Genomic DNA, 10,939 nt, shown 5'->3' with positions numbered 1-10,939 from the left:
AGCTGGAAGCTTAAAATCTAAAGGATTTTTTAAGGTCCAGCATGGTGGGTCATGCCTGTAATCCTTGCGCTTTGGGAGGCCAAGGTGGTTGGATCACTTGAGGCCAGGAGTTCAAGACGATCCTGGCCAACATGGCAAAATGCTGTCTGTACTAAAAATACAAAAAATTAGCTGGTCTGGTGGTGCTTGCCTGTAATCCCAGCTACTCAGGAGGCTGAGGCACAAGAATCACTTGAACTTGGAAGGTGGAAGTTGCAGTGAGCCGAGATCAAACCACTGCACTCCAGCCTGGGTGAAAGAGCAAGACTATGTCTCAGAAGAAAAAAGCGAGGCCAAGGGAGGGGTCCCAGGAGGGATTTTATATTACTCCCTAAGCCAAGAAAGCAAAATAAAAGTGATGCCAACTTTCTCTTTCTGCCAGTGAGTTTAAAATCTTTCTAGGGAAAAGTCCACTTATTTAGACAAAAGAACACCAGTCCCTTGGCCATGACACAGGTAAGCAATCTTAAGAGACTTGGCCCTTTGCCTCAGACTAGGCACACCAAGCCTACCGACATCAAATATGGGGGCGATTCCCTTCCAAGGACAAACATCAGTTAGCCATTTGGCAAATGAACAGGTAAGCACTCCCTTGGCAGACATAAAAACAAACGGATAGCTTAGAAGTTTCTGTAGCTTCTCTCACAATCAAAGACACAGAAAGTTGGTTATATCAGTCAGCCCAATATAGACTAGAAAAACTGCTATCAAATATTCAACTGCAGCAGAACTTGTGTCATACGACTGACAGCTCTAACTTACCTAAATACGTACACCAGTCAGTAGACACCTACTTTAGAAGCATTGTCATCTTTTAAGTTTTATCAGGTCATCATAGGTTTTAAGACAAACTTAAAACTACTAGCAAGATAAAATTACTTCAGTTGGTAAACAGAGGTCTAAAGATGACATAAGGAAATGTAAAGAAAGGGTGAGTCCATTGTCTTATTTCTCTTTGTGCCTTTACTCCTGTTTCTTTTGCTTCCAGGCTGTAGCAAGTCCTTTCTTAATGTCTTAGAAACTGAAGAATGAGTAAGAGCAGCTGTAGGGACGTATGTAAAATGTTGAGATATCTTCTGAAACACATGATTTAAATGACAAAGAATATTTTAAAACATAGTGTGAAATCTGAAACTTTTTTCTTTGTTTGTTTTTGAGATGGAGTCTTACTCTGTCCCCCAGGCTGGAGTGCAGTGGTGCCATCTCAGCTCATTGCAACCTCCGCCTCCCAAGTTTAAGCGATTCTCTTGCCTCAGCCTCCAAGTAGCTGGGATTACAGGTGTGCACCATCACACCTGGCTAATTTTTGTATTTTTAGTAGAAGTAGGGTTTCACCACGTTGGCCAGGCTGGTCTTGAACTCCTGACCTCAGGTAATCTGCCCACCTCAGCCTCCCAAAGTGCTGAGATTACAGACATGAGCCATCACACCCGGCCTGAAACTATTTTCTAAGACTTACATCTATTTATTAATGTCAGACAACATTTTAAAACACTAGGCTTTTCCCAAGATTAGACTATAGAGAAAAATAAATAAAACACCAGGCTTTCATGAATTTACTTCAAAAAATGTTCATTATGCATGTTGGAACCAAAACATCTTTAATTTTTAATCCCCTTTTCTTCATTCATACAAGCAAAATAATTTCCATCTTGCTGCTGGAAAAATATGCCCCCACATGAAGATTTTCAACAAAGGAGGCTGATCCTGTGGACAATTTTGGTCTCGTTCATCTGTAATCTACACCATTCATCCTCTATGTTTACTGAGAATTGCAATGTTCAAGAAAATGAGCTAAGGGCTTTGGTGCATATAGAGATGGCTTGGATATGGATCGTTTTGCACAGGATGTCTAGGACAAGGAGCAGTCAGGATTAGGAATTGGGTGGTTGAATTCTAGTCCTGACTCTGCCACCAGCTGTGTGGCTCTTGGCAGATCACTTAACCCATGGAGGCTTTGCTTCCTTCACCTATACAACAAGGCAGAAACTAGATCAGTACGTCTTAACCTGAGGTTCATGATCCCCAAGGTGTTCAAGAATAGTATGTGGGGTCCATAAACTTGTATGGAGAAAAAATTGTGTGTGTGTTTTTTTTCTTCTTGAGAGAGGGTCTTCCTCTGTCACCCAGGCTGGAGAGCAATGACGCAGTCACAGCTCACTGTGGCCTCGACCTCCCAGGCTCAAGCAATCCTCCCACCTCAGCCTCCCAAGTACCTGGGACTACAGGCATATGCCATCAAGCCCAGCTAATTTTAAAAAATTTTTTGTAGAGATGAGGTCTTGCCATGTTGTCCTAGCTGGTCTCAAACTCCTGACCTCAAGCCATCCTCCCGCCTCAGCTTCCAAAGTGCTAGGAAAAATTGTTTTTTATTTTCATTAATTTCTAATTGCAAATAGGCATTTTTTTTCAGTTATGTGGTAGGTAATAAATCAGCATAGAATTAGCAATGTATTAGCTGTGTTTTGTCACCAAGAGAAATCACAGATACATTCATGTTAGATGGCAGTTGTGGTAGATATCTCAAATATTGTTACGGATTATTACGGAGATATTATAGTAGCTATTAGACCAGCTGCTACAGTTTTTCAACTAGTATGTTAATAAAACCTTATACATTACTATATAACAAATTGGTTTTTAAAAATATATTGAAAACGCCATCTCATATCTACTACCAAAAAACAAAAAATAACAGGTATTGATAGGATGTGGAAAAATTGGAAAGCTTGTACACTGTTGGTAGGAATGCCAAATGGTGCAGCCACTATGGAAAACAGATGATAGTTCTTCAAACAGCGAAAGTTAGAATTAATGTATGACCCACCAATTCCATTCCTGGGCATATACTCCAAAGCACTGTAAACAGGGACCTGAGCTGATATTTGTCTGCTAATGTTCATAGCAATTTTAGCCAACAAATGGAAACAACCCAGCTGTCCACTGGCAGATGAATGGGTAAACAATATGTCGTAGATGCATACACTGGAATATTACTCAGCCTTAAAAAGGAAGGAAATCCTGACATGTTGCAACATGGATGAGCCTTGAGGACATGATGCTAAGTGAAACAAGCTGTTCACAAAAGGACAAGGACTTTACAATTTCACTTATATGATGTAATTAGAATAGTCAAACTCGTAGAGACAGAAAGTAGAAAGGTGGTTGCCAAGGGCTAGCAGGAAGAGAAGAATGGGGAGTTATTGTTTAATGGGTACAGGTTTCAGTTTTGCAATACAGGAAAAGTCATCTGGAGATAGATGGTGGTGATTTTTGCCCAACAATGGGAATGTACTTAAAATGGTTAAGTAAGTCAATTTTATACTGTGTGTATTTTGCCATAATTAAAAATAATAATCAAAAATATATATTGACTATTTCAGCATCATTTACATTTTTAGGATTTTATGCATCGAAAAATTATTCTGGAAGGGGTCAGTAGGCTTCAACAGAATGCCAAAAGGGTCTATGACACAAAAAGAAACCTCAAAGCCACTGAGCATGGTGGCTCACTCTTGTAACCCCAACACTTTGGGAGGCTGAGGCAGGAGGACTGCTTGAGCTCAGGAGTTTGTGACCAGCCTGAGCAACATGATGAGACCCTGTCTCTATAGAAAAGCTTGAAAATTAGCTAGCATAGTGGCATGCACCTGTGGTCCCAGCTACTGAGGAGGCTGAGGTGGGAGAATTGCTTGAGTCCAAGAGATTGAGGCTGCAGTGAGCTGTGATCACACCACTGCACTCCAGCCTGGGCAACAGAATGAGACCCTGTCTCAAACTAAACCAAAAAACCCTCAAAACACAAAGGCATTGTCAGTTCTGAAATTCTATCATTCTCTGAAATGGAAAAGGAAGCAAGAGAAAAATAGATTTTTATAAAGGATGAATGCATTCCTGTATGTAGGAATATTTAAAACTTCATTGATAAATTCATATCCTTTGTTTTTTATAACTACTGTAAACAGAATTCCAAAATATTGAAAATGTTCTTTCTTTTTTTTTTTTTTTTTTTTTTTTTGGGAGGGGCTTGCCACGCAGGCTGGAGTGCAGTGGCATGATCACAGCTCTCTGTAGCTCACTGTAACCTTGACCTCCCAGGGTCAAGTGATCCTCCCACCTCAGCCTCCTAAGTGGCTGGGACTACAGGCGCATGCCACCATGCCTGGCTAATTTTTATACTTTTTGTAGAGATGGGATTTTGCCATGATGCTCAGGCTGAAAATGTTCTTTAAATCCCAAGAAAATAACAATAGTTTTATAAGTTCTCTGCTGCCCTTTTCTTAAAAATGTTTAACATGGGAATCTGGCTGGGACTCTGTGGATGATTTCAATTGTTAATTATAACGAATCAAATCTGACTTTTTTCAACATTTATCAAAATACTCTAGCAGGTTAAGAACAAGGACTTTGACATTGTTTTGCAGTAAGGAAAAAGTAGAGAGATCTTCCTCCTCTTTTTAAAAAATATTTTCATTTAAATTCAAATGGGAAGAGGAAAATATCTTAGACTTTTAAGGCAGTTTCTCTCCTCTGACGCCACTGGAAGGAACTGAGCCTCCTACTGCCTGCACCAGTTGGCCCTGCCATAGAAGGCCCGGGGCAGTTTAGGCAAAAGTTTCATTTCTCAGAGAGAAGTAAAGTCTTCTTGATCAATTATGTTTCCCTTACCTGATCTCCCAGGTTTTATCTAATTACCTGAGCTGTAAATAGGTCATTTTCAGTGTGCCTTGGCCCATTCTTGCATTGCTATAAAGGAATTTCTGAGACTGGTTAGTTTATAAAGGAAAGAGGTTTAATTGGCTCTTGGTTCCGCAGGCTGTACAAGCACAGTGCCAGCATCTGCTTGGCTTTTGGTGAGGCCTCAGGAAACTTTCAGTCACACTGGAAGGCAAGGCAGGAGCCAGTGTGTTAAAGGGCAAGAGCGGGAGCAAGGGTGGGGGAGGTTCTAGGCTCTTATATAATGAACCAGATCTTTTGTGAATGCAGAGCAAGAACTCACTCATCACCAAGGGGATAGCACTAAACCATTCATGAGGGATCCACCACCATGATCCAAACACCTCCCACGAGGCCCCACCTCCAACATTGAGGGTTACATTTTACCATGCGAGGACAAATATCCAACCTATATCAAGCTGTAAATAACTTTAATATAAACATGAAATAGTATGTCATTGTTACTGGCTGTATGTGTGACAGAATGCCTTCTTCTTTTTTTTTTTGAGACAGAGTTTTGTTCTTGTTGCCCAAGCTGGAGTGCAATGGCAATCTCGGCTCACTGCAACCTCCACCTCCTGGGTTCAAGCAATTCTCCTGCCTCAGCCTCCAGAGTAGCTGGGATTTTAGGCACATGCCACCATGCCTGGCTAATTTTTTGTATTTTTAGTACAAATGGGGTTTCACCATGTTACCCAGGCTGGTCTCAAACTCCTGACCTCAGGTGATCTGCTCGCCTCGGCCTCCCAAAGTGCTGGGATTACAGGTGTGAACCACTGCACCTGGCTGAGAATGCCTTCATATCCCTTACTTCAGTGGTTCCGAACCAGGGTGATTTTATCCCCCAGGGGACACTTGGCAACATCTGGAGATGTTTTTTGATAGTTACGACTAGATGGGAGGTGGAGAAGTATTGTGGTTGGTGCTACTGGCCTCTAGCATCAAGACCAGGCCAGGGACGCTGCTAAACCTCCAGCCATGCATGGCTGGACAGCCCCCACCACAAGAAGTTATCCATCCCACAGCGTCAATAATAGAGAGATTGAGAACTCCTGCTTTATCTGATATTGTTAAAAGGAAAATGATTCCCAGATGTCCCCTGAAAGCCATCTTGCGAAAGGAAAGGAGAACATAAAATCAGATTGAGTACTTTTGGGTTTACTTATTAATACCTATAATGCTCACCACAACCATGTGTTTCAGTTATTTTCTCCATTTGCATAAGTAAAGAAACAAGCTCCCTGAACTTAAATCACTTGTCTGGGTCACAGAGTAACGGAAGCATATTAAGCATGTCAGTCTGACTCTAAAGCCTGTGCTCTGTCCATAATCTGTGCTGCAAGTAGTGAAAATTCAGCTAGGGTGTAATACAATGGATTCCCCCAAACGGGAGTCCCAGTCTTCATCAAGTCCTCCCATGTCATGGACAGAGACCTAGGGTCTTCTACAACATCCCATCTAGCCTCTTGGTTGCTAAGTGGCATACAAAAGAAGTATTAGCGGGAGAAGCAATGAATTGAGAATAAAATGAAACCATTAAAAATAGCACAGTATATTGTGGCACAATGTGTTGGCAGTGGAATAATAGCACAGTATATTGGTAAGTTGCATTACTTGGCATGGGCAGTGAGTGCTATGCCAGTCGAGGAGGGGACCCTTCAGTGTGCACTGGAGTAGACTGGCGGTCTCATGGAGGGAGTGAGAATGGAGCTCTCTGTGAGCATAGAATTTGAAGGCAGAGTTAAGTTTAGGAGGCTAAAGCAATATATTATTGTGATGAGGATGAGTGCTCTTGAATCAGATTCCCTAGGTTTAAATCCTTTTTTTTTTTTTTCCAAACAGCGTCTCACTCTGTCACCCAAGCTCGAGTGCAGTGGTGTGATCATGGCTCTCTGCAGCCTGAACTTCCCGGGCTTGACTGATCCTCCTGCTTCAGTTTCCTGAGTAGTGTAGACTACAGGCATGTGCCACTATGTCTGGCTAGTTCTTTCATTTGTTTTATAGAGACAGGGTCTCCTTATATTTCCCTAGCTAATCTCAAAATCCTGGGTGCAAGTGATCCTCCTGCTGCCACCTCCCAAAGGGCTGATATTACAGGTGTGAGCCACTGTGCCTGTCTTCCCCAGGATTAAATCCTATTTCCAGCACTTAGCAAGCATGCAACTTTGGGCAAAGCAATGAACCCTTTTGCATTTGTTTCTTTATCTGCAAAATGCAGATAATAGTACATTTTACATTGAATTGCTATGAGAATTAAACAAGATAATTCATGCAAAGCCTTAGCATGGTGGTGTTGCCCTATAGTGAATGCTCATCAAATGTCAGCTAAAAAAGAGGAGAGAGGGTGTGTGTGTGTGTGTGTGTGAGAGAGAGAGAGTTCTTATTTGAAAGCACACAAATTTAATTAGTTTAAGGAGAAAATTATTGGAAGGCTACAAGGGAGCTCACAGAATTAACAGAAGGCAGGATAACTTAGGTCAAGAAACCAGGCAGGAACTAAGGGCAGCGGGGTGGAAGCAACTGCAGCCACATCATGTGGTGACATGCAGAGTCCCACCTGAGACCACACAATGGGGAAGTCTCTGAAGTAGGAAAGAATTAAGATATTAGGTAGCTCTAGATTAGCAAACAGCTACTAAGGTAGGTGTTATGTGCGGGGGAGTCAGAGTAGATTCTAGGGCTTGATGGTGAGGGATGGGAGGAGGAAACGAGGAGGCACGGGGCCTGGGAGTGCAGATGGAGCCCTGACAGCGCCACAGTGAGCGACGGAAAGGAAAAGTGGCTGGAGTGGATGGTAGCACTTCTTTTTTTTTTTTTTTCAAGTTTCAGTTATTTATTAATCAGTGTAATCACCAATAGATTACATTAACATGATTTCGTGCATTTAGAGAAGAAATATTTCCTGGTTCAGTGGAAAATTGTGCGGATGGCTTCTGGAAGACCTTCATTTTAAAGCAGCTTTACATTTCACTTAGAAATCTGGACGTTCTTTCTTCAGTTTGCTGTAATCCACATTCACAGAGTAGAACTCGTATTGATCATTGGGACCCAGTTTGTTCCAGGGCTCTGGGTTATTCTTTTTGTCCCAACAAACATCTGGATTGAACAATGCCAAATGCAAGAGATACAGGGCTGCTCCACCACCTCCAGCTCCAATAAATACAAAGAGGGGGATCAAGCTCGGATGCTTCTTGGTCTTCCCACGGAGGCAGCTTAACTGCAGGTGGAGGAGGAGGAACTAGTGCCCCTGAGGGACCCAAAGGAGCAGCCCAGAGGGGCCTGAGGAGAAGGAACTTGTGCCCCTGAGGGACAGAAGGAGCTGCCCGGAGGGACCTGAGGAGAAGGAACTCATGTCCCTGAGAGACGGAAGGAGGTGCCCAGAGGGACTTGAGGAGAAGGGGCTCATGCCCCTGAGGGACCGGAAGGAGCCGCCCAGAGGGACCTGCCACAAACTCAAAATTTCTTTGAAATGCCCTATTTAGTCTTAAACGTTCTTGTGAATTCAATATTCTTCATAACAGATGTTTATTTCGATATACAATGTAATTGGGATCACATACTAAATTCTTTAATATTTTCCCCCCAAGTCTTCAAGTAAAACAGATGGGGCAGGAAAAATCATGTGACTTCACATATCTTCACCCAAATTGACCTTGTACTCTGCAGGGGCATATGCCAACTTTCCAGCATCCATTCAACAAACACAGACTAAGCTACTGCGAGCCAGATGCTAGGTATTCAGAAGCAAGTCCTAAACAATGTGGTGCCTTCCTTCACTGAGGGACGGTCTATTTGCATTCCAGTCTAAGGAGCATAAATCCTAGAAAACTGTGAACAAATATGATTGGAGAAATATGGTTGAGGCAGATCATATAGTCAATCTCAGCTCAAGAAATACTAGGTCTTGGTGGGGCGTGGTGGCTCAAGCCTGTAATCCCAGCACTTTGGGGGGCTGAGGCAAGTGTTTCACCTGACGTCAAGAGTTCAAGACCAGACTTGCCAACATGGTGAAACCCCATCTCTACTAAAAATCCAGAAATTAGCCAGGCATGGTGGTGGGTGCCTGTAGTCCCAGCTAACACTAGGGAGGCAGGAAAATCTCTTGTATCTGGGAGGCAGGGGTTGCAGTGAGCCAAGATTGCGCCACTGCACTCCAGCCTGGGTGACAGAGCGAGACTCTGTCTCAAAAAAAGATAAAAGAAAAAAGAAGTACTAGGTCTTGAAAAAAGAAATACTAGGTCTTGAAAAAAGACTTCGGCTGGGCGCAGTGACTCACACCTGTAATCCCAGCACTTTGGGATGCCAAAGCGGGCGGATCATGAGGTTGGGAGTTCGAGACTAGCCTGACCAACATGGTGAAACCCTGTCTCTACTAAAAATACAAAACATTAGCTGGGCATGGTGGTGTGTGCCTGTAATCCCAGCTACTCAGGAGGCTGAGGCAGGAGATTCGCTTGAACCCGGAGAGGCGGAGGTTGCAGTGAGCCGAGACCGCGCCATTGCACTCCAGCCTGGGCGAGAAGAGTGAGACTTGTCTCAAAAAAGAAAAAAGACTTCACACCAAGTATGAGAGGCAGACAGGAAGAGGGAAAACATCAGACTTGGGAAGTGGACAGAAATATACAACACATACAATATGTGTGATGTGGCAACTCACAGCCACAGGCAAAAGGGGCAGCACAAAGGAGGCAGGAATGAGTTCTACAGGGGAGGACATGCTTGCTGAAAGAGGGTTTTAAGAGATGACTAGGAGCTGATGAGGCAGACAAGGAGGGCAGGGCATTCTTGGCAGAGACAGACACAGTGTTGTGAAAGGGCATGGCGGGTCGGGTGTCTTCAGGGTAAGAAAGGCAAGAAGAGAAGACTGGAGTGAGGAGCAGGAGCCCGGCTGAGGAAGGCTTTGTCTGCGTGCCATGTGAGTGCTGGGACTTGCACCTAAAAGCAGTGGGGCGTCACCGAAAGGTTTTTTGACAGGGGTGTCAAAGGATCAAATTTGTTTTCAAGAAGTGTAAGTCAGGAGCAGTGGGTGTGTCTAAAAGAGGCAACATTGGCGGCGGGAAGACAACTTCTGAGACTACTGAGACAGTCTCGCAAGAGATAAGGAGAGCCTGAAGTGTGGAAACTACTGCAGAGACAGGAAGAGGGGAGAACCCAGTAGCAATGAGGAAGATGAGGATAATTACAACAATTTTTAAAAATCAGGTAAGACTAATAAAACCATTGCTGTTCTTGCTAGACACCATTCTAAGGACATTAAATGAACTATTTTCCCTTATTAATTCATTCAACCAATATGTGGGTCAGGTATGGTGGCTCATGCCTGTAATCCCAGCACTTTGGGAGGCCTAGGTGGGAGGATCACTTGAGCCCAGGAGTTTGAGATCAGCCTGGGCACCATGGTGAAACCCCATCTCTACACAAAATAAAAAAATTAGGTGGCATGCGCCTGTGGTCCCAGCTACTCAGAAGACTGAGTGAGATGGGAGGATCACTTGAGCTCGGGAGGTTGAGGCTGCAGTGGGCCAAGATCGCACCACTGAACTCCAGCCTGGGCGACAGACCAGAATTTGTCTCAAAAAGACAAAACAAACAAAAACAAATAGGTGAATAAATCAAACACTGATGCAGGCAATGGGATACAGCAGTAAATAAAACTAACAAAAATCCTTACTATGATGGAGCTTACATTCTACTGAGGAAAACAGACAATAAACAAATAAATAATATTTAGCAGCATGTTAGATAATGCTGAATGCTAAGGAAGAAAAAAAAAAAAAAACATGGGAAAAGGGAAGTAAAGTGTTGGGGAGAAGTGTAAAATTTTTAGATAGCAGAGCCAGACAAGACCTCAATAAAAAGCGACAGTTGAATAGACCTGAAAAAAATGAGGAAACTAGCCACAAAAATATCTGGGCAAAGAGCAGTCCATGCAGAGGAAACAGCATGTGGAAAGGCCCAGAGGCATGGACACACCTGCTAAGTTCCAGTAACAGCGGGAAGGCCAGTCTGGCTAGACTTCAGTGAATGAGGCGAGGAGAAGTTGGAGTTTAGGTAGAGACCTAGTGGAGTCCCAATCTTGTTGGACCTTGGAGGCTCTAATGAGGGAATGTGTTCTGTTTCCGGGTCCACAAGGGGGCATAGTTTTAAGGGCAAGAACTTCCTAGTGCCATGCCCCCCTCCCATC

The 10,939-nt window shown here is 43.4% G+C and overlaps 1 pseudogene across 1 annotated transcript; it reads right to left on the bottom strand.

Moving 5' to 3' along the window:
- Positions 1-7,559: 7,559 nt before the first annotated feature.
- Positions 7,560-9,472, bottom strand: LOC116529030 (annotated as a pseudogene). The gene is made up of 2 exons (XR_004259344.1): positions 9,413-9,472; positions 7,560-7,972 (listed from the first exon to the last, which is right to left on the bottom strand). The product of XR_004259344.1 is annotated as a cytochrome c oxidase subunit NDUFA4 pseudogene (transcript).
- Between the last annotated feature and the right edge of the window lie 1,467 nt (positions 9,473-10,939).

Source organism: Sapajus apella, unplaced genomic scaffold (genome assembly GCF_009761245.1).
Source record: "Sapajus apella isolate SASKATOON/1434 unplaced genomic scaffold, GSC_monkey_1.0 scaffold61, whole genome shotgun sequence".
NCBI classification, from domain to species: domain Eukaryota; kingdom Metazoa; phylum Chordata; class Mammalia; order Primates; family Cebidae; genus Sapajus; species Sapajus apella.
The sequence above is the reverse complement of the archived record's forward strand: the minus strand, read 5'-3'. Positions and strand labels throughout refer to the sequence as shown.